We start from the raw sequence: 24924 nt of genomic DNA, 5'->3' as shown, positions 1-24924 counted from the left end.
CAAGCTCAGACACCTGGGGAACAAGAAAATCGTGGGACCACGCCCCCTTATGCAGACAGCCAATCAGGACTTGAGGTGTTGGTTTCTCCATTGTGAAGAAGTGGCCTCTACCATTGGAGTCTTGGGATGCTGGAGTCTTGGGTTAGAACAAGGGGAGGTATAGTGGGTTTGGCTCTCTGTTTTCAAGACACTCGGGATCTGTCTTTGTGTGGGTGGAAAGATCATGCCGCCAAAACCCGATGCAGGCGCTCCACCAGCTGCAGAGGCCCCACCGGCTGCAGGGGCCCCACCGGCTGCAGGGGCCCCACCCGCTGCAGGGGCCCCACCCACTGCGGGGGCCCCTGAGAAGCCGCCACAGGAAACACAGACACCTGAAGAACTGGCGTTTTATGCCCCGAATTACCTATGTTTGACCATCCTGGCTGCAATTATTTTCCCTCCCCTGGGATTAATAGCTGTATTCTTCAGTTACAAGGTAAAGCAATACCTGTGCCATGGCCCATCCTGCCCTCTACCAGCCCCTTGCACCTGCTTCCCTCCTGGGACCCGGGTAGGGGTTTCCCTTAAGTGACCATTGGTCTCCAGCCCTTCCCCAAGGGTGTCACAAGGCTGGACTCAGGAGCCCACATCTAAAGCTCCCGTCCCTACAGACCTCGCAGGCCAACAAGAGCAGCCAATGGGAAGACGCTTACATCAACTCAGGCCGAACTGGTTGGCTGGATGTATTCGCCATACTCATCGGTTTAGGCATCATTTATGCCTATGTCCTATTTATGTGAAGGTCAGGCCAAGTAGTCCAAGGGTCCACCCCAAATAGGACCCACCCAAAGACACTAACCAGCCAAATCAGCCACCACTCAAGAAACCAACATCTGAGACATCTTCTAGCCAAGAAACCTATCAGCCAAGAAACTCAACATCCAAGCAACCCACTAGCCTAGGGACATCATACTACTTCATCCTCTTGGCCTCCAGAGCCATCTTCATCCACCTTGGGGGTCCTCACTTTCATGCCCTGGATATGCTTAGCTCTTTGATACTGGGCTGCTCTTTCAGAAAAATATTTATTTAAACCAATAAAAATGAAGGGAATGTTCCAGCTTCTCATATGTTTGCATGTGTGTGTCTGTTTCTGAATCAGCATCTGTGTTTTGCTGGGGCTATGTGTTTCTTATCTCTACTTTTTCTAGAAAAACAGAAATCTCCTCCAGCTTTTGAGATCCCAAAGTCAAACTGCTAGGGGGAAAATGGAAAGACTTCAAGAAATAAACAGTAGATTTAGTGGAAGAGCTGATGAAGACCACCTCTCTCCCAGTCAAAGGTAAATGGTCCCCTATTCATAGAATAGGGGAAGTAGAGAAAGAGAGATTAGATGCAAATATATCCCTAAGGAGGTTCCTGAGGCCTGTGTCTCAGGAAGGGGTGAGATGTCAAAGATCCCAGATACCACTTGTATTACCTCTTCACAAATAAGTCCTACAGAGGCTCTAAGATCACAAAGAAAATATGCTGCATGGTGTGGAGATCTAGGAAGAAATGGCCTTAGACAGCCAAGTAGGCTAGCCCATATCCCAGCTTGGTGAAAAGGAGGTAGAGTCTACAGGAATGCCAAGTGCCAGGGTGGGAGTGACTACCAGAGGGGAGCCAGGGATAACACGGGAGCCATCCAGAATGAAGGAAAACAGAAATCTAGGCTGACACCATGGACAACAAACACCCAGGGGTTCTTACTGGTACCTTAATTTCACGAACAAACCCAAATTGGAACCCAGACTGGGCCATGATGTTGATTACATACTCTTGCTGGACTAATGTTTGAACTCAGGAGCCAAGCAACCCATCTGCCTGCGATCCTTCAGATTTTTCTTCCTTTTCTTTTTCTCTCCCTCCTTTTCCTCTGCCTTCTTCTCCTCTACTTTCTGACCCTCTTGTCCCTCCTCTTCCTGCTCCTTCTCATCTTCTTCTACTATTTATTTGCTCAGTTATCTATGTGGCCCTTCACTAATTGTTCCCAATTCTCCAGAAGAATTCCCCATTGTGAGGTAGGTCAGGTAACTTTTTTCTTTAAGATTTTATTTATTTATTTATTTATTTATTTATTTATTTGGGGGGGGTAGTGAGAGAGAACACGAGCAGGGAGGAGAGGGAGAAACAGGTTCCCTGTGAGCAGGGAGCCCAACTTGGGTTCCCTGAGATCATGACCTGAGCCGAAGGCAGACGCTTAACCAACTGAGCCACCCAGGAGCCCCAGGTCAGGTAACTTTTCAATTCTCTTTTTTCCTTGGGTTTTGAAACCTGTTTATTTATTTATTTGGGATTTTTAATTTACACAATGTTCACATAAATACATCCTCATAAAGAATCAAGTAATACAAAGAGTATGGAGGAGCTCACCTCATGGCTGGTCGAGATATCATTTTCCTCTTCTTGAAGGTAATTGCTGTCAATACTTTATCGTAACTCTTTCTAGTTACCTTTCTATGCATTTCCATATGCCTTGTGTCTACACACATTGACATCACACTGTTTTTCTGCTGACTACTAGTTGTTGATGATCTTTTCCTGAAGATCTTCAACACTTCATGCCCTGTAGTCCACTTCTGAATAATCTCCCTCTGTCCTCCTCTGGTTCAAAGGGTACATTCCCATGTTCTCAGACCTGTCATTTCTCCTTCAATGATAGCTCATGGGATTCCAGCCCCTGGAATGAACCTGTAGGCCCTTCTGTGTCTGGGAGGATAAGGATATCCTGACCAGAACAAGAGGGAGAGTATCACTAGAATAAACAGCTGCAGGAGAGCAGATTTTGTTCTGCACCATGAACTAGTTTGGCAAATTTTATTTCTGACCCCTGAAAACTTAACAAACTTTAGGACACTCAGAATGTGACATTATTACCATGTCCTATGATTATGATTCTTAACCTCTTACAGCCTTCAATTCTGATGACCCATTTATTGTATCACCCTTGTGGTGAGACTTAAACCGATGTCCTTATTTTCTGGAAAAAAGATGTGCTTTTGAAATTTCTTTGTTAAATCAGAAGGAGATTACTAGCATGAAATCCATGGATGTGTGAATTAAAAAGAGAAAAACAATACTTTCCCATTCAAGAAATACTCTCCAATAACCCATGATAGGACTGGATTTCTTATTTAAATGAAGAGTTTGAGAATCTGAGTCTCATTTAAATCAAGAGTACACTGGGTCTCTAATTTTAAAAATGTTTCTATTGAAGGGCATAAGAGTGTACAACTCTTATGTGCATACCAATGAACTTCCACAAACTTTCACAAAACGCACACCTATGTAAACTGCTCCTGAAACAAGGCACAGACTAGAAGACCTCTGTGCCCTCTTCCAGTCATTTACCCACAAAAGAAAACCCCTACCGTAACTTTCTCTCCCTTTTTTAAATAAAGATTTTATTTATTTATTTATTTATTTATTTATTTATTTGGGGGGGGTAGTGAGAGAGAACACGAGCAGGGAGGAGAGGGAGAAACAGGTTCCCTGTGAGCAGGGAGCCCAACTTGGGTTCCCTGAGATCATGACCTGAGCCGAAGGCAGACGCTTAACCAACTGAGCCACCCAGGAGCCCCAGGTCAGGTAACTTTTCAATTCTCTTTTTTCCTTGGGTTTTGAAACCTGTTTATTTATTTATTTGGGATTTTTAATTTACACAATGTTCACATAAATACATCCTGTTAGATATTTAGATTATTCCTATCTTTTGGCTGCCACAAACAATTCTGCAAAGAACATCCATGAGCATTCCTCTCTGTTCACATGAGCAAGTATTTCTCTAGGATAGAGTCCAAGAAGTGGGACTGCAGGGTTGAAGCATAAAGGGCTTTGGACGCTTTGATGGCTAACTTCTGCAAAGTTACGATGACTTCTGCAAAGCCTTCATCAAATCGCACTGCCAGCCCTAGCGTTTGAAAGAATCATTCTTTGCCTTCTTGGCAGCACATGATATCATCAATCCTATGAATTCCTGTCATTTTGATGAGTGAGAAGTAATAGCTCCTTATTGCTTTAATTGGCATTTCTCTGATGAGTAGTGAATTTTTTTTTTTAAAGATTTTTTATTTATGTGACAGAGAGACAGCCAGTGAGAGAGGGAACACAAGCAGGGGGAGTAGGAGAGGAAGAAGCAGGCTCCCAGCCGAGGAGCCCGATGTGGGACTCGATCCCGGAACGCCGGGATCACGCCCTGAGCCGAAGGCAGACGCTCAACGACTGCGCTACCCAGGCGCCCTGAGTAGTGAATTTGAGCATTGCTATGGACTGAATTGTGTCCCTCAAATCTGATATCTTTTTTTAATTGAGTTTTTTATTTTAATTCCAGCATAGTTAACATACAGTGTTATATTAGTTCCAGGTGTCCAATACAGTGATTCAACAATTCTATACATGACTCAGTGATCCTCATGGTAAGGGTACTCTTAATCCACATCACCTGTTTCACCCATCCCCCATCCACCTCCCCTCTGGTAACCACCAGTTTGTTCTCTATATTTCAGAATCTGTTTCTTGGTTTGTCTCTTTCTCTTTTTTCCTTTGCTCATTTGTTTTGTTTCTTAAATTCCACATATGAGTGAAATCATATAGTATTTGTCTTTCTCTGACTGACTTACTTCACTTAGCACAATACTCTCTAGCTCCAACCATGTTGTTGCAAACGGCAAGTTTCATTCTTTTTTATGGCTGAATAATATTCCAGCATGTGTGTGTGTGTGTGTGTGTGTGTGTGTGCGTGCGCACGTGTGGTATATATATACCATATCTTCTTTATTTCTTTATCCATTCATCTATTGATAAGCACTTGGGTTGCTTCCATAATTTGGTTATTGTAAATAATGCTGCAAAAAACATAGAAGTGCATGGTGCCCTTTAAATTAGAGTTTTTGTCTTTGGGGGTAAATACCCAGCAGTGTGAGTACTGGATTGTAAGGTAGTTGTATAAAAATTGATATACTGGAACCCTAACTCCCAATATAACTATGTTTGGAGAGTTCTGACAATATTGTATTAAAAATATAAAAAATGTACCAAAACCAAATATTTTTGTAAAATCCAATTAGAAAATGGACAAAAACATGCCCATCCTTCTACCAAAGAAGATATAGAGATGGCAAGTAAACACATAAAAAGATGTTAAGGATCATTAGCCATCAAGGGAATGCAAATTAAAACCACAATGTGATATCACTACAAACCTGCCAGGGTGGCTCAGATTTATGGAAAGTAGTGGTAACATCAAATACCAGCAAGGGTACAGAGAAACCTGATCCCTCATACATTGCGGGTTCCAGTGTAAGATGGCACATCTAATCTGGAAAAAAAAATTTAGCAGTTACTTATAAAACTAAATATGCAGGGTGCCTGGGTAGTGCAGTCAGTTAAGCGTCCAACTCAGATTGGTTTTGGTTTTGGCCCAGGTCGTGATCTCAGGATCATGAGATTGAGCCCTGTGACAGGCTCTGCACTCAGCATGAAGTCTCCCCCTCCCTCTGCCCCTCAACCCCCCACTCTCTCTCTCTCAAATAAATAATCTTAAAAAAAAATGAAACGCAACAATTGCGCTTTTGGATATTTCTGAGAAATGAAACTTACATCCACACAAAAACTTGTACATGAATGTTTACAGAAGGTTTCTTTGAAACAGACAAAAACTAGAAACAATCCAATGTTCATCGGTATGTGAATTTATAAACAAATTTGGTATATTCATACAAATAAACATTAAGCTGCAATAAACAGGTATGAATTACTGATACACACAACAACCTGGAGGAATCTCATAATTATGTTGAGTGAAAAAAAATCAAAGAAAAGAGAGTATATATTATGATTCCATTTATGTAAAATTCTAGAAAATGTAAACTAATCTATAATTAAAGAAAGCAGATCAGTGGTTTCCTAGGGATGGTAGTGGTTGAGAACAGGGAAAAGGGGATTTCAAAAAGGCTTGAAGATACTTTTAGGGTTACGGATGTGTAATCTGGACTGTGGTCATGGTTTCACAAGTGTCTACATAGGTCAAAACTCATCAAATTGTACACTCAAATATGTGCAAATATTCTGACTGGAACACAGCCATGTTCATTCATGTATGTACTCACTTATTATCTATGGCTGTTTTCACGCTACAACAGCAGAGCTGAGTAGTTGCAACAAGGATTACATGTGGTACTCTCAGCACTCTGCGCTGCTGCCTGCTATACTACAAACTATGGTGATGCAGTTAAAATTCAACAGTTTCAAATGCCATATGTATCAACATGCCATGACTTGTTTTTGTTTTTCTTAACAGTGCATACCTATCAGGCACCTGGGTGGCTCAGTTGGTTAAGCGTCTGCCTTCGGCCCAGGTCATGATCCAGGGTCCAGGGACTGAGTCCCGCATGGGGCTCCCTGCTCCATAGGGAGTCTGCTTCTCTCTCTCCCTCTGCCCCTCCCCCCACTTGTGCATGTTCTCTCTCTCTCTCTCAAATAAATAAATAAAATCTTTTTAAAAAAAAAGAATGGGGGAAAAAGACATACAAACACTACCAAATAAAAACACTACCAAAAAAGATGGGTGGTTATATTAATATCAGACAAAGTAGATGTCAGGGCAAGGATAATTAACAAGGATAAAGGAAGACATTGAATAGGGGTGCCTGGGTGGCTCAGTCGTTAAGCGTCTGCCTTCGGCCCAGGGCCTGATCCCAGCGTTCCGAGATTGAGCCCCGCATCGGGTTCCCTGCTCCGCTGGGAGCCTGCTTCTTCCTCTCCCACTCCCCCTGCTTGTGTTCCCTCTCTCGCTGGCTGTCTCTCTCTCTGTCAAATAAATAAATTTTTTTTAAAAATCTTTAAAAAAAAAAAGAAAGACATTAAATAATGATAAAAGAGACAATTCAACAGGAAGATATAAGAATCCTAAATGTATGAGCACTGACAACAGAACTTCAAAATACCTGCTAAACATGATAAAAACAAAAGGAGAAACGAACAGTCACAATTATAGTTGAAGACTCTGCATTCCTCTCTCAATAACTAATGGGACAAATAAACAGAAAATTAGTGAGGATATAGAAAATCTGAACACCATCAACCGACTATATCTAACTGTTATTTATAGACTACTCTATCTAAAGAAGGCAGATACATAGTCTTTTTTTTTTTTAAGAGAGAGAGAGCACTCATGCACCCAAGTGGGGAGGTGGAGGGGCAGAGCAAGAGAGAGAATCTTCAGTAGGCTCCACACCCAGTGTGGGGCCCAATGTGGTGCTGATCTCACCACCCTGAGATCATGAACTGAGCTGAAATCAAGAGTAGGATGCTTAACCAACTGAGCCACCCAGGAGCCCCAGCAGATAAATACTCTTTTCAAGTGCACATGGAACTTAATCAAGATAGAACATATCCTTGCTCATTAAACAAACCTTAACAAATTTCCAAGAATTAAAATTATAAAAAGCATATGAAATCACACAAAGCAAAGCATACAAAGTCATATTATCTGATGGTGGTATGAGAATTCTAATATTCCCCCCATCAATATCCTGTCCCTGGGGTATAATCCTATGTAATCCCTGACTGTCAATATAATGAGATATCTCTTCTGGGATGAAATTAGGTTACATGGCACAGCTGACTCTAAGAAAGGGACGTTATCTGAGGGGACCCGACCTAAACACATGAGGCCTTTATCTGGGTCTAGGGTCAGACACAGAGGAAGTCAGAGACTCAACATGTGAGAGAGACTTTGATGGACGGAGATTCTCCCTTGGTGGCTTTGAGATGAACAGCACCACACAGCAAGGTATGCATGTGACTTTAGGAACTGAGACTAGATCTTGGCTGATAGCCAGCAAGGAAAAGACAATGGCCTCAATCCCAAAACGTCAAAGAACTGATTTCTGCCACAACCACATGAGCTTGGAAGAGCATCCAGAGCTCTACATGAGAACACATTTCAGCAGACACATTCACTTCAGCCTTGTGAAAACCTGAGCAGGGAACTCGGCCATACAGTTTCTGGATTTCTCCCCTATAGAACAGTGTGACAATGAATGGCTATTCTTTAAGGCACTGAGTATATGGTGATTTGTTACACAGAAATAGAAAACTAACGTGTTGACCATAATAAAAGTAAAGTAGGGACCAAGAGCAGAAAGATAATAGGAAAATCTCCCAACACGTGGGGGAAAAACATGCAAGCAAGTAATTCATCGGTCAAGGGCAATTAGAAAATGCTTTTAACAGATCAAAATTGAAATATATAACATATCAAAATATGTGGGGTGCAGCTAAAGCAGTACTTAAAAAGAAACGTACAACCTCAAATGCTCATATTAGAAAATAAGAAATGTCTCAAATTAATGATCTCAGCTCCCAACTTAAGACACTAGAAAAATAAGAGCAAAATAATACTCACCCCCCCCTCCGAAAACAAGCAGAAGAAAGAAGAGATAAGAGTGGGGGGGGGATCGACAAAATTGACAAGGTAAGAACAATGAAACCGTGGAGAAAGTCAATGAAACCAAAAGCCAGTTCTTGAAAATAACAGATGAAATTGATAAACCTTTTGTAAGACTGACAAAATAAGACAGAAGATACAATGACCAATATCAGAAAAGAAGGAGAGAATACCTCTACAGGCCCCTGGCACACTAAAGGGAAAATAAGGGACTACTACAAAGTGCATAAATAGAATATACACCATCACCAACTGGGGTTTCTCCCAGGAATGCAAAGCTGGCTCAATATTAGAAAATCAATCAATGCAATCCATTACATTAACCATCTCAAGAAGGAAAACTACATCTTCAACTGATGCAGAAAAGGCACTTAGGAGTATTCAACATCAATTCACAATAAAAATTCAGCACACCAGGACGAACAGGCAACTTCTTCATCCTGATAAAGGGCATTTACAGAAAACGTATAGCTAACATCATATGTAATGGTAAAAGGGAAGGCTTTCTCTCTAAAATTGGCAGCAAGGCAAGCATGTTCTATTTCACATCAGAATGGAAGTCCTAATCTGTACAATAAGCCAGGAAAAGAAAGAAAGGTCATAGGGATTTGAAGGAAGAAATAAAATGACCCTTAATTGTAGATGACGTGATTGTCTATGTAGAAAATCCCAAGGAATCTACAAAAAACCCAGAAAACAAAAACAAAAACAAAACCCTCCTAGAGTTGATAAAACAAGTTTAGCAAGATCACAGGTTGCAATATCAACACACAAAAATCCAATGTGTTTCCTTATGCTAGCAATGAATAATCAGAAATCAAATTTATTTAGGGGCGCCTGGGTGGCGCAGCCGTTGAGCGTCTGCCTTCGGCTCAGGGCGTGATCCCAGCGATCTGGGATCGAGCCCCACATCAGGCTCCTCTGCTGTGAGCCTGCTTCTTCCTCTCCCACTCCCCCTGCTTGTGTTCCCTGTCTCGCTGGCTGGCTGTCTCTCTCTGTCAAATAAATAAACAAAATCTTTAAAAAAAATCAAATTTATTTAAATAAATAGATAAAGGGGATTAAGAGTACACTTATCTTGATGACCATTGAGTAATACATAGAATGGCTGAATCATTACATTGTGCTCCTGAAACTAATATAAGACTGTATGTTAATTATACTTCTATACAAAATAATAAATAAATAAAAATAAATAAATAAAATAACAGCTATTGAAAAATGATAATCATAATACCATTTGCAACAGCTCTCACAAAGCAAGTAGTTGGGTGTAAATCTAAATTATTACGTGTATCAGCTGTGTGTTTAAACTACAGCTGCTGACGAAGGAAAGAAAAGGCCTAAATGGAGAGGTTTCACATGTTGGAGAAATGGAGGCTCCATGTCTCTCCCAAACTGGTCTGAAATACTAATGCAATTCCTATTAAAAGACCAACAACATTTGTAGGTCAACACAAATATAGTCAAACAATTCTGAAAAAGACCAACAAAGTTGGAGAACTCATGTTACCTGATTTTCAGAATCACTGTAAAGCTACATTAATAAAACAGTGTGGTATTTGCAAATGGATAGACACTAGATCAATAAAACAGAATAAGGAGTGTCGAAAGAGACCCACATGAGTATGGTCAATTTATTATAAAAAGAATCCAAGTGCAATTTATAGAAGAAAGAACAGGGTTTTTTTCCAAAGGTGTTAGATTAATTAGACCATGTGCAAAACATAATTAATCTCCACTAAAACCTCGCATCTTATACAAATATTAACTCAATATGGATCATAGATCTAAATGTAAAATGTAAATCTGTCAAACATTAAGAGAATATCTTCCTGACCCTGGATTAAGCAGACTTCTTAGACATGACACCAAAAGCATGTTCAAAAAAGTAAAAAAATAAAATTAAGACTCAATTCAAATTAAAAACCTTTGCTCTCCAAATGACACTGTTCAAAAATGAAAAGATAAGCTACAGAGCCAGAGAATATATTTGTATATCACACATCTGACAAAGACTTGTAGCCAAAATATGTAAGTGATCCCCTATTTTACTGTAATGACAACAATTTTTTTAATGAAAAGAAGATTTGAACTGACACTTCACCAAAGAGGATATACCAGTTGCAAATATGCACATGAAAAGATGTTAATTCTCGCAGTTTCCCCCTACTGCTAAAGAATCTGACTCCAAGGGGTTAAATGACCACTCTCAAGGTGCTAGAAGCAACCCAAGACTCCTAGGCCTACATCATTCTTGCCCCAAGTGGTGCTTTCCCCCCTAACCACCTCCCCCCCGCCCCGCTCCGCACCTCGCATAAGTCATGCCCCGGTTTGTCTTGACCAATCACCTGAAAGAGTAGGAAGAGCTTGAACTCCTTCAGACCAATCAGCAGCCATGTGAGTACTGAATTGCCCACCCTATTACATGCAATCTCAATCAGCCAATAGTAATAGAAAGATAGAATAGGAGGCGGAATTCCTGCCTGTTGGAGTGAGGGCGAGGCTCCAGGTAGCCTTGGTAGTGCCAGATCCCCATCCTCTAATGAGATGTCTGACGCGGCAGGGAGGGAATTTATGGGGGGATAGGGTGGGCGGAAGAGAGCGTGAGTAGCGGCAGAATGAGTGGGCAAGAAGGGTCTCAGGAGGAGGCAGAGAGGGTGTTATAAGAAGAGAAATATTCAGAGAGAACATGGATTTAGCAGAACAGGGAGGCTGCTGTGAGTGCAGGAAGGAGGAGTTCAGAGGGTCAGGACGCTGGGTTCAGAGATAGGGAGAAGGTGGTAGAGGGGAAAAGGGCAGGCCTTTATAAGGGGACAATGAAGAGGCTACGAGGGGACATGGAGAGGGCTTAGAATTTACAGTTGTTTGAAGGAGGTCTTAGAGGAGGAGAGAGGTACCGTAGACATGCACAGTTTTATAGAGTGAGAGCTTTACGAGGAAACAAGGTTTTGTAGATGGAAAGCGAGAGTGTTCAAGGGTTGAGTAAGGTCTTCTTAGTAGGCGTTCTATAGGGGCAAAAAGGCTGCTTTCGGGGACCACGAGGGTGTTATAGGAACAAAGTGTGATAGTGGTTCAGTTGCGGTTCCAGGGAGGCCAATGAGAGTCATGAGAGTCAGCAAGGGATTTTGTGGGGGTGGTGTTAGGGGCCAAGTGAGACATGCTGTAGGGACCTGCAAGGCAGATCTAGAAGACAGAGAGGAGATTACAGGAGACAGGGAAAGGGTAACTGGCAACAGGCAGGGATTACAGAGCATGGGGGTGGAAGGGGCTGGGAGATCTAGGGCAGAGGAGGTATGCGAGGGAATAATGACAGGTTAGAGGGGACATGGTAGGAGCTGGAATCAGTATGAGTTTTAAAGGGGGTCAACGAAGATTTATAGGAGCCAAGGAGAGATGTGTTAGCATGAAACGGGAGGTGGTCAGAGGGGACAGTCCAGAAGTCATTCTGAGCTATAACCTATCCCCTGTCCCCAGGCATTTGAAATTATGTCTGATGAGCCCCCGAAAGACCACCTCGTGCTGTCGATCCTGGCCTACTTGCTGTGTTGTCCCTTAGGCAGTGCAGCCATGTACTACTCTTCCCAGGTGGGAATCTTGTCAAATCAATCCTGCGCTCTCCTCCCTCTTCACCCTGGTCCTGAACCTGAACCAATTATATCCATGATCTACCCTCCTGTTGGTTCAGGCTCCCACCCTGGGTCCTCACAGTCCTGTCTCCCATTCAGTAACCCTTTAAGCCCATCTGTTCCCATTTCCCTTCTCCCCTCAAACCCAGACAAGACGCCACAACCATAGGAATGAACCAGACTTGGCAGCTGAGACCTCTGAGACAGCGTTCGTACTCTCAGTCATAGCGATTGCTTTGGGATGCCTCAGTATACTCAACACCTGGATAATGATCATGATGATCGTGTTTGCTCAGTAACCTTCTCTTCAGCTCTTGAACAAACCACCAAATATATACAACAGTGTCAGTCACCTTGGCTCTAAGTATCCATTTGGGCCAAATGGGACAACAGCACCTCAATGTCTGGACTACCAAGTATTGACAGCCTGAGCCAGCAACTTGAGGTGGTTGTTGGGGGAAGGAAATGGTCACTCAAGAGAGCCTATTGGACCCGAGCCCAAGACCAACACTGGGACCCTGCCAAGGCATGTGGGGCATGGGATACAGGGTGGGGCACTGGTTCCCCAGGGTAACCTACCTCTGCCCACATTCATGCATTCATGCCCTAAATCTATTTATGCTGTCAAAGACCTTGGCTGTGCTGCCTGATTCTGGGGACCTAATAGTGACAACTTCAGATCCTGCCACACCTTCTCAGAATTTATAAACTAGGGTGGAAGACACACAGATCACCAGACAGTGACAGTCCAGAGTAGTCCAATCTCTAATAGGGGAAAACGAAGTAGTGGGAATGTAAAAGGGCAGACCTGCTCTGGAGTACTTGTGGTCTACCAGAAAACCAGGGAGTCAAGGAACTGTTGATGAACCACTTAGAATTCGGGTCAGGTTATGAGTGTACACAGTTTTTATACCAGGTATGGTGCCTCCTCCCCCCCTCCAACCACTACCTGTAATGCTTATGATTTATTCATAAGTCAACAAATACTTTCTGAGCACCTAAGATGTAACAGGCAGTGTACTAGAAGCCAGGAACTGGGATCTCAACACAGCAAGATAAGACCCCTTTCTGACTGACCTTACTATTATAACCAACTCTTAATGATCTGCAACAAAATAAGTGTAAAGATTGCTAGCAGATACTTTGAAACTTACAGCAATTTGGCATTGCCAAGACATCCAAGTATATGATCAATAAACTTGTCTTGTTCAACAGGGTATAGACCAAAAATCTATCCATGACAGACTGGAGATATCAAAAAATAAGTACTCCTATTTCACAACCACAAACAATTTGAGATGCACTAGGCTAGCAGACAATGAGTTCTAGAGGGTATATTGTTGAGGGTCATGCTAGTAGCTATAACAAACTCCATTTCCATAGCTCACACAACAGAACTTTATCTCATGCTCACAGACCCTCCCAGTGTGGGCATCTCTGGTGGCCCACATACTAAGTTAAGGATCCAGGCTCCTTCCACTTGGTGATTCCACCATCTTCTAAGGACTCAGAGTGTTTTTGAACTGAGGCAGAAGATGAGAGACTGGAGAACCTCCACTACCTTCTTAAAATCCTCTACCCAAAGTGAACCCTTTGTACTCCTGGTGGGAATGTAAATTTTGACAGCTACTATAGAAGACAGTATGAAGATTCCTCAGAAAATTAAAACTAGAAATACCATATGATCCAGCAATCCCACTTCTGGGTACATATCCAAAGGAAATAAAATCAATGAGTTATCTGCAACCTATGATCACTGCAGCATTATTCACAATAGCCAAGATTGAAAACAACCCAAGTGTCCAACAATGGATGAATGAATAAAGAAGATATGAGGGCAGTCTGGGAAAAGAGTACAAACTTTTAAGATGAATAATATCTTGAGAGTCTAATATATAACATGGTGACTATAGTTAACAATACTGTGTTATCTACTTAAAATATGACAGTGTATATCTTTTTTTTTTTAAGATGTTATTTATTTATTTGACAGAAACAGCCAGCGAGAGAGGGAACACAAGCAGGGGGAGTGGGAGAGGAAGAAGCAGGCTCCTAGCAGAGGAGCCTGATGTGGGGCTCGATCCCAGAATGCCGGGATCACGCCCTGAGCCGAAGGCAGACGCTTAGCGACTGCGCCACCCAGGCGCCCCCAGAGTGTATATCTTAAGTGTTCTCACAGAAAGGTAACTCTGAAGTGATGGATGTGTTCATGAACTTGACTATGGTAATAATTTCACAATGTATATGTGTATCAAATTACCATGTTGTACACTTTAAATATATTACAGTTTTGTCAATTATACCTCAGTAAAACAGTAAAAGAAAAAAATTTTAAATAAAGTTTTGGCCTCAGAGTAACATGTATCACTTTTGCTCAGTCTATCGGACAGAACTAGTACCATGGCTTCCAATGGATCTAGGGACCTCTGGTATGAAAACCCCAGACAGAGCCAGAGAAATTTTGCAGACCCTGGGAGGGATCCCAACTGCAAAATTCTGTAGAGAGTGGCAGAGAGCCAGCAGCAGACAGGGAGCTGCAAGCCGCACAGATGTTGGTGATGCAGGGGCAGCCTCCGGCTGAAGATGACCTCGGCTCTTCTGTCACCTCTCTCATCCTGCCACCCACTGGCATTCTGGCTTGCCTCCCCTCTCTCCATATTTGTCCAGCCCACCCCACCCGCTGAGGCAACACTAGCCTCCGGGGAGACTTCGTGTGGGTCACACGAGGTGCAAATGATGCAGCCCTCCAGCCAGCCTCTGTTTCAAGCCCATTCTGCCCCGCCCACCACACCCCCCACTTTCAGCTTGCTCTTGACCATTCTCCACAGTGGTCATGGACTGGAACCAGCTGACTCAAGGATCTCCAGGGCCTCCCACTCACCTCCCTGTGGGGAGGCCCTCAGTCCTTCTATGGGCATGAAACAAGAGGCCGGGGCTCAGGGCCTCTCCCAAGGGAAGGGACAGCCCTCCCAAGGTGGCCTCAAGCACCCTTTTCATCCCCAGCCCAGGATGTGGATCCAACAAAGTTTAGGGATTTCCTTAGCCCCTGGAATGAGGACTGTCTGCATTTGCCAGATTGAGGACTAGTGAGAGAATACAGTGCAAAGGGAGGGATGTACGCTGCTCTGCCTGGTCAGCACCCCAGCTCTAGGCCAGCTTCCAGGGGCCTCCCAGGATGGCAACCTTCCTGGACGCAGACAGGGGCAGGCACATGAACATTGGAGCCAGCTGCCTGAGTTCAATCCCCAGCCAGGACCTGGTGCGGGAGCTAATTAACCTTTCTTTACCTCAGATTTCTCACCTGTGCAATGACAGAACCCGCAGGAAGTGCTGCAAGGATGAGATGAGTTCACAGAGCCTCCAGTGAAGTACCACGAAAGTGCTTGTCCTTAAAAAGCTTTATTGCAACGTGACAGGCACAGCTGCCCCCTCCCCCAGAGCAAAGGTGGTAAAGCCTCTTGCTCATTTCTTCCCTCTCCATTACAATGCCCAACACCTCCTCAGCACAGCCAGCTTTGCACCTGCCCCAATATGCCTGGGCAGGACACGGAGCACCTCTTGTGGCAGCAAGGGCAGGCAGTGCGGCGCTTTCCCAACAATTCAGAGCAAATACCCGAGACTTCAGAACTGCAAGGGCTTTTGACTGATTTTGATTGTTAACCACCGCACAACTTACGATGTTGATGTGAAGGGGCGCTGAGTGGCTCAGTTGGTTAGGTGTCTGCCTTCGGCTCAGGTTGATCCCAGAGTCCCGTATCAGCCTCCTTGCTCACGGGGAGCCTGCTTCTCCCTCTGCCTACTGCTCCCCCTGCTTGTGTACTCTCTCTCTGACAAATAAAATTTAAAAAAATAAAATAAAATGATGCTGATGTAAAAATAAATAAAAGAAACCTTATTTTAAATGGAGTCGGGAAGCCCTAAAGAGAAGGCTGTCACCCACTACCAGTTGCCATAAGAAGTAAATATTCATTCCCCAACACGAAGAAGCTTGCTTTACATATCCCAGCAGGAGGGAGACTTGCTCCTAGGATGCCCAGCAGCCCAGCCAGTGGGAACTCAGGGAAACAGCCCTTCCCAGCTTCCCCCTTTCTCTTATGAAAGTAAGCCCCTGTTCTCAGGACAGGCCTAAGATTCGCCATAGTTTGCTTGTTCTGAATTGCAGTTCCCCTTCTCTTCCTGAATAAACTCATTTTCTGGTAAAATAGGTGGCTTTTTTCTTTTAAGGTCAACACTAATGACCAGACTCATACACCAGAAGAACAGTGAGGGGAACAATTAATTAGGGTGAGGTTCAGCAGCAAGTAACAGAGCAGGGGGCAAGGTGGGAACCACACATACATGGCCAACAAGGTAGAGGGCATTTCCCTCTCACACAGAAGTCTGCAGTTCGGTGGTTAGGACTGGCCTGAACGCCTCTCAAAATGTCAAGGTAGGGCTCCTTCCATCCATCTGCTCCTGTTCCTTAATCTGGGGCACTCATCTACAAAGCCCAAAATGGCTGCTAAAGCCATCACATGTGCATCCAAGGCAGTGAGATAGAGGAAGGGAAAGTGGACCTGTCTTTGAGGACACTTCCAGGAAGTTACACACACACACACACACACACACACACACACACACACACACACGGCTGCTGTGAACGTTCATATACAAGTTTTTGTATGCTTTCATTCCTTTTAGATAAATACCTAGGAGTGGGATGGCTGAATCATATGGTAGATGTTATGTTTAACTTTGATGAAACTGCCGAAGTGTTTTTCCAAAGTGGTTGTACCGTTTTACATTCCTATTAGCCAAGTATGAGAGTTCCAACTGCCCCAAATCTTTGCCAACACCTGGTATGATTACTTTTTAATTTTAGCCATAATTAGAATGTAGGTATGTAGTGGTGTTTCATTGTGATTTTAATATGCATTTCCCTAATGGCTAATGACAGTGAGTACCTTTTCAAGGACTTATCTACCATTTATATACCTATTTGGTAAAGTTTTTATTCAATTCTTTTGCCCATTTTTATTGGTTTGTTTTATTATTGAGTTTTGCGAGTTCGTGATCTATTTTGGAATCAAGTCCTCTATCATATTTTCCAGTTTACAGCTTGTCTTTTAATTCTCTTAACAGTGTCTTTTTAAAAATATTTATTTACTTATTTGAGAGACAGACCACAAATGGGAGGGGTAAAAGGAGAGGGAGAGAGAATCTCAAGCAGACTCCGTGCTGAGTGTGGAGCCCAAGATGGGGCTCAATCTCATGACCCTGAGATCACAACCTGAGCCAAAACCAAGAGTTGGACACTTAATGACTGTACCACCCAGGAGCCCCTTAACAGTGTCTTCTGAAGAACAGAAGTTTTAACTTTGATGAGGCGAATTTTGCCTTTTTTTTTTAAATAGATCATGCTTTTGTTGTTGAATCTCAGAAATCTTTGCTTAACTCAAGTTTTCTCTTATGTTCTCTTCTAGAAGTTTTATGGTTGTGGGTTTACTTTAGACCTAGGATCCATGTTGAGGTCATTTTTACTGGGTACAAGGTATGTGTCTAAGTGTATTCTTCTGCATATGGATAGCCGATTATTCTCAGGACATTTGTTGAAAACACTAGCCTTCTCCACTTTATTGCCTTTGTACATTTTAGAAACCTCAAATATCCACATACGTTAAGATCTATCTCTGAACTAAGAATAGGCTACCCTTTTCCACTGATCTATTTGTCCTTCTTGAAGCTAATACCACACCGTCTTAATTTCTGCCTTATAACAGTCCTTGAAGTGAAAGAGTATGAGTTCTCCCATCGCTTCCTTTTCAAAGTTGTTTTGACTATTCTAGTTCTTTTTTATTTCCATCTGAATTTATGGATAAGCCTGTAAATTTCTTTTAAAAGAAAAAGCCTGTATTGGGACTACATTGACTCTATAAATCAATTTGAGAATTGACATCTTAACAATATTTTGTGTCTTCCAATCTGTGAACATGGTACCTCTCTCCATTTACTTAAGCCTTCTTTAAAATCTCTTTGCAATGTTTTGTAGTTTTCAATGTACAAATCTTGCATGCCTTCTGTCAGATTTATCCTGAAGTATTTAATATTTTTTTAAAGATTTTATTTATTTATTAGACAGAGAGACAGCCAGCGAGAGAGGGAACACAAGCAGGGGGAGTGGGAGAGGAAGAAGCAGGCTCCCAGCAGAGGAGCCTGATGCAGGGCTCGATCCCAGGACTCTGTGATCACGCCCTGAGCCAAAGGCAGACGCTTAACGACTGAGCCACCCAGGCGCCCCTTTTTAAATTATTTTTAAGTAATCTCTACATCCAACATGGGGCTCGAACTTACAACCCTGAGATCAAGAGTCATATGCTCCACTGACTGAGCTACCCAGTCACCCCTAGGGGTTTTTAATGGTTTTAATTAATTGGAAAAAAAATGAAAATCATCATCACCGTCTCGTCTAAAACCTCACCTCCAGTTGCTTGAGTGGCTGAGTCCGTTAATCATCAGACTCTTGGTTTCGGCTCAGGTCATGTTCTCACAGTTGTGGGATTTGGCCCCACCTCAGGCTCTCTGCTCAGTGCAGAGTGGGCTTCAGATTCTCTCTCCCCCTCCCTCTCGCTTGCTCTCTCGCTCTCAAGTAAATAAAATCTTTTTTAAAAAAGCAAAAAGAAAACCTCACCTCTTATACAATAATGAACTCAATATGGATCATAGATTTACATGTAAAATGTAAATCTATCACACATTTAGAAGAAAACATAGGAGAAAATCTTCCTGACACTGGATTAAGCGGAGAGAAATTCTTAGACATGACAACAAAAGCACGTCCATAAAAGAAAAAAATCGTAATTTGGGTTTAATACAAATTAAAAACTTTGCTCTGCATATGACACTTTTAGAAAATTAAAAAGACAACCTACAGACCCGGAGAAAACACTTGGGAATCACATATCTGAGAAAGGACTTGTATCCAAAACATGTAAGTGATCTTCGAAACTACACTAATAAAAACAACTCCCAGAACTGACCAATCACCTGAGAGAGTAGGAAGAGCTTGAACTCCTTCAGACCAATCAGCAGCCATATGAGTATTGGATTCCCCCACCCTATCACATGCAACCTCAATCAGCCAATAGTAATAGAAAGACAGGATAGGAGGCGGGGCCTGCGTGGTTTCCACGGTAACCCCTGGCAGGTTGGAATGAGGGAGAGGCTCCTTGTACCCAGACCGAGATGCCCTAATGGGGGTGTTTGAAGGGGCAGGGAGGGAATTTGGGGGGCACAGGGTGGGCGGAAGAGAGCGTGAGTAGCGGCAGAATGAGTGGGCAAGAAGGGTCTCAGGAGGAGGCAGAGAGGGTGTTATAAGAAGAGAAATATTCAGAGAGAACATGGATTTAGCAGAACAGGGAGGCTGCTGTGAGTGCAGGAAGGAGGAGTTCAGAGGGTCAGGACGCTGGGTTCAGAGGTAGGGAGAAGGTGGTAGAGGGAAAAAGGGCAGGCCTTTATAAGGGGACAATGAAGAGGCTACGAGGGGACATGGAGAGGGCTTAGAATTTACAGTTGTTTGAAGGAGGTCTTAGAGGAGCCAACAGAGAAGCCGGGGGGGGGGGGAGGGGAAGGGAGAAGTTTATGGCTGAACAGTAAGGCTCATAACAGGACTATGACAGCTTCATGGGGACAAATTGAGGGATATTACAAATGAGATAAGGAGAGAGGTACCGTAGACATGCACAGTTTTATAGAGTGAGAGCTTTACGAGGAAACAAGGTTTTGTAGATGGAAAGCGAGAGTGTTCAAGGGTTGAGTAAGGTCTTCTTAGTAGGCGTTCTATAGGGGCAAAAAGGCTGCTTTCGGGGACCACGAGGGTGTTATAGGAACAAAGTGTGATAGTGGTTCAGTTGCGGTTCCAGGGAGGCCAATGAGAGTCATGAGAGTCAGCAAGGGATTTTGTGGGGGTGGTGTTAGGGGCCAAGTGAGACATGCTGTAGGGACCTGCAAGGCAGATCTAGAAGACAGAGAGGAGGTTACAGGAGACAGGGAAAGGGTAACTGGCAACAGGCAGGGATTACAGAGCATGGGGGTGGAAGGGGCTGGGAGATCTAGGGCAGAGGAGGTATGCGAGGGAATAATGACAGGTTAGAGGGGACATGGTAGGAGCTGGAATTGGTATGAGTTTCAAAGGAGGTCAACAGAGAATTTATAGGAGCCAAGTTATCATGAAAAGGAGTCAGAGGGGACAGCACAGTCCAAAAGCCATACTGAGCCATGACCCACTCCCTGCCCACAGGCGTTCGAAATTTTGCGGGACAAGCCCCCCAAAGACTACATGTGCCTGTCGATTTGCGCCTTCCTCCTGTGTTTTCCCATAGGCATTGTAGCCTTGATCTTCTCTCTCCAGGTGGGAATCTGTGTCACGCCAGTCCTCTCCTCCTTGACTCCCTTTTCATCCTGGCCTTGACCTTGACTCAAATTTTTTCTTTTGTCCCTCCTGTGGGTTCAAGTCCCCACCCTGGGTCCTTACAGTCCCATAGCTCACCCATTACAATAACCCACTGAAGCCCAACTATTCCTGTCCTGGCCTCTCCCCTCTAATCAGACAAGGCACAGCAACAGGTGGAATAACCGAGCCTTGGCAGCTGAGACCTCCTACCAAGTCTACTACATTGCAGTCTTGGGGATTGTTTTGGGAAGCCTCATCATACTCACCATCTTGATTTTCCTCATGATGGACTTACTTGCTCGTTAACCTCCTTTTCAGCAAACTACCAAATATATACAACAGTGTTACTTACTTTGGCTCTAAGTATCCATTTGGGCCAAATGGGACACCTTTTCTAAATGTCTGGACTGCTAAGTGTTGACAGCCTGAGCCAGCATCTTGAGGTAGTTGATTGGGCAAGAAAGGGGCCAGTTGGACAGTCCACTGGACCAGAGTTCAAGATCGACCCTGGGACCCTGACAGGAAATAGGGGCTGTGGAGGCAGGGTAAGGCCCTATTTCCTCAGGGAAGTCTCCCCTCCTGTTCACATCATGCATTCATGCCATAAATCTATTCATACAAGGGTCTTGGCTGTGCTATGATGCTGGGGATATAGCAGTTCCCACTTCAGATTCAATCACACCCCCGTCAGGACTTATAAACCAGGTGAAGACAGACGTATCACCAGGCAGTGACAGTCCAGTGTGGTCTAATCTCTAGTAGGGGAAACTTAGGAGGGTTTTAATAGGCCAGACCTAATCTTGGGTACTTATGGTCTACCAGAAAGCCAGAGAGTCAAGCAGTTGTCAGTGAACTGATAGGAATTCAGGTCAAGTAACAATTGTAGAGAACTTCCACTACAGGTATGGTTGCCTCTTCTCCCCCCTCACCACCAAAGGTTGTCATTTATTCATTATTCAACACAGAATTTCTGAGCACATACGATGTACGAGGCACTGTACTAGGAGCTGGAAACTCAACAGAGCAAGATAAGTACGACTCCTTTCCGAAGGAGCTTACATTCTACTGGGAAGAATACCATAAACAAATAGACCTCCGAATAAACAAGATAATTACAGGGAGTGGTAAATGATAAGGAGAGAAATAAAACAGGGTAATAAGCTAAAGCAGTACCACTACTGGTCCACTACTGTTAATGGTCCGCAACAAGAGAAGTGCAGAAATTGCTAATAAGCACTTCGAAGTTCACAGAAGGTTGACATGGCCATGACATCCAAGAATATAATCAATAGACTTGTCTTGTTAGACAGGATATAGACCAAAAGAATCAGTACATGACAGATTGGAGATACCAAAAAATGAGTTCTACTCCACAATCACAAACAGTTTGAGGTACACTGAGCTAGCAGACAATAAGGTCTAGAAGTATACTGTTTAGAGTCATGCTAGTGGCTGTAACAAATAAACCCCACCATTCCTGTAGCTCACAAAATTGTTTCTTTCACTTTCACAGAACCTCCCAAAGTGGGCATTTCTGGTTGCCCACATACTTAGTGAGGGATCCAGGCTCCTCCTACTTGGTGATTCCACCATCTCCTAAAATGCTTGGAGTCCCCTGAAGGACTCCAGAAGATGAGAGACTACAGAACCTCCACTTGCTTCCTAAAATCCTCAGCACAAAAGTGAATCTTTATACACTCTTGGATGGGAATGTAAATTGGTACAGCCACTATGAAATATAATATGGGGGTTCCTCAAAAAACTAAAAGCAGAACTACCACATGATCTGGCAATCCTGCCTCTGTGAATATATCCAAAGGAAAAAAACATCACTGTCTCAGAGACATCTGTATTCTCATAATTACTGCAGCATTATTCACAATACCCAAGATATGGAAACAACCCAAGTGTGCACCAATGGATGAAGGGATAGAGAGGATTTGGTATATATATAAAGAAATATTATTAAACCATGAGAAATATGAAATCCTGCCATTTGCAACAATACCTTGAGGCCATTATGCTAGGGAGATAAGTCAGAGACAAATACTGTGTGGTATCACTTATATATGAAATCTAAAAAAGCCAAATTCACAGAAACAGAAAGTAGAATGATGGTTGCCTGGGGCTGGGAGAAATGGGAACAGGCTTTTAAAAGGATACAAACACTCAGTTATAAGATGAGTAAGATATTAGGATCTAATATATAACATGGTGACTATACTGTATCATATACTTAAAATTTTCTAAGAGAGCATATCTTACATACTTTCACCAAAAAAAGAGGAAAACGGGTAACTATGTGAGGTAATGGATGTATTAATTAACTTGATTGTGGTAATAATTTCACAATGTATACATATATCAAATAACCATGTTATACACTTTAAATAGCTTACATTTTTTGTCAATTATACTTCAGTAAGCCAGGGGGGAATTTTTTAAGTAAAGCTTTGGTCCTAAGCGATATACATCTCTTATTCTCAGTCCATTGGATGGACTAGTCTCATGGCCTCAACTGGTTGCAGGGGCTTCTGGAAAATGTAGTCTCAGACTGAGTAGCCTATAGACACCTAGCTGGCTTTGCCACAGAAAGCCTTTCTAAGGAGTGTCTGGGTGGCTCAGCCTGTTGAGTGTGTCTGCCTTCAGCTCAGGTCATGATCCCAGCTTCCTGGGATAGAGCCCCACATTGGGCTCCCTGCTCAGTGGGGAGCCTGCTTCTCCCTCTCCCTCTGCTCCTCCTCGCATGCTCTCTTGAAGGAAGGAAGGAAGGGAGGAAGGGAGGAAGGAAGGAAGGAAGGAAGGAAGGAAGGAAGGAAGGAAGGAAGGAAGGAAGGAAGGAAGGAAGGAAGGAAGGAAGGAAGGAGCCTTTCTAAGATGTTCTTTGAGCTGAGACATGGAAGCCCAAGTCTGAGAGCAGCTCCAAGAACTGTGAGAACAGTGTTCCCAGAGTGGGAATGGCAGTCACAAAGACTTAAAGCTGGAATGAGCTTGGAGATTCAAAGAACAAAAAGGAGACTTACATGGCAGTGAGTAATGTCACACATCTCCCACTCTCCAAAGCAGGTGGGGTTCTCTCCTCCTCCCTGCAAGAACTCTTGCAGGTGCTTTCCAGCTCTCTTGAAGAGGAAATCCAACACTCATTCTTTACCTTCCATCCGACAGATTGCTCAGGAATCTTTTGCAGACATATGCCTCTTTAGGACTCCAACCCCCTCCATGCCTGGCTCTGCACTGCGTGATGCTGGAGACACAACAGTGACCCACATAGATCCCATCTCTGTCCTCAGGACATCTGCAGTTCAGTGGAGAAGATAGGCTCACCACCAGAGGGGACTGTGTGTTGTTCTTTCATTTATTCTTTCCTTCAGCCAAGTTTTATTGGGTATCTCCTGCAGTACCATTCTGGTGGTGTGTGAAAGATGATAAACTTAAGTAGGAAAAGTATTAAAATGAGTACTGTGGGGGAAAAAGGCATGAAAAAGGTGATCAGAAGTAATGAGGATGGATGAGGGGCTATAGTTTTAAATAGAGAGGAAGGTAATGCCCCAATTAGGATCTAACTTTTTAGCAAAGGCTTGCAGGACTTTAGAGAGGAAACCAGACATGTATCTGGGGTGAGATCTCAGGGAGATGAAACTGCTAGTACAAAGGCCTGGAGGGAGGAGCCCATCTGATATTTTTTTTAAGATTTTATTTATTTATTTGACAGAGAGAGAGAGACAGCCACCGAGAGAGGTAACACAAGCAGAGGGAGTGGGAGAGGAAGAAGCAGGCTTCCAGTGGAGGAGCCCGATGTGGGGCTCGATCCCAGGACTCCGGGATCACGCCCCAAGCCGAAGGCAGACGCCCAACGACTGAGCTACCCAGGAGCCCCCCCATCTGATATTTTTGCGATATAGTAAGGAGGCCAGTATAGCTGAAGCAAAGTAAGGTAGGGAATGTTTAGAGATGAAATCAGGGAGGTAACAAAGGCAAGATCAAAGCGAGCATGCTTTACTCTGAGTGACATGCACAGACATTGAACAGATAAGCGACATGTGCTGACTCAGGTGTTAATAGGCTCCCTGGGACTCTGGAAGGGAGCAGACTATGGTGAACATGTGACAGCAGGGAGACTTCTGTGATTTTCCAGATGGGAGGGGATGGTACATTAGGCTGGAGTGGGAAAGAAGAAAGGGAAAAGCCTTGATGAACTTTAAAGGTAAACAGGAATTGCTGAAGCGTGATATAGGTGTAAGAGAAAGAGGGAATTTTGGCCTCAGGAGCTGGAATCACAGAGCCCCCTTGTGTGATCTGGGGAAGTGGGAGAGAAACAAGTCTGGAGAGGTACAGTGTAGTGGTCATTCTAAGGTTTGGGAGGCATGTTCAGGCTACAGTCTGGTTCAGAGTGGGCA

At 43.5% G+C, this 24924-nt stretch overlaps 1 long non-coding RNA gene across 3 annotated transcripts in view; it reads right to left on the bottom strand.

Moving 5' to 3' along the window:
• The window catches only part of LOC121103327, a 35700-nt gene that overhangs the window by 5583 nt on the left and 5193 nt on the right, over nucleotides 1–24924 (bottom strand). The window contains exon 3 of one of the 3 annotated variants that reach the window (XR_005835487.1): nucleotides 15776–15926. The exons of the other annotated variants lie outside the window; for them this stretch is intronic. This is a non-coding gene — a long non-coding RNA (uncharacterized LOC121103327). The remainder of the gene's footprint in view (nucleotides 1–15775; nucleotides 15927–24924) is intronic. 3 annotated transcript variants of the gene reach the window in all.

Source organism: Ursus maritimus, unplaced genomic scaffold (assembly GCF_017311325.1).
Source record: "Ursus maritimus isolate PB19 unplaced genomic scaffold, ASM1731132v1 scaffold_19, whole genome shotgun sequence".
NCBI classification, from domain to species: Eukaryota; Metazoa; Chordata; class Mammalia; order Carnivora; family Ursidae; genus Ursus; species Ursus maritimus.
Note: the sequence above shows the minus strand (reverse complement) of the source record. Positions and strands in the feature narration are given on the sequence as shown.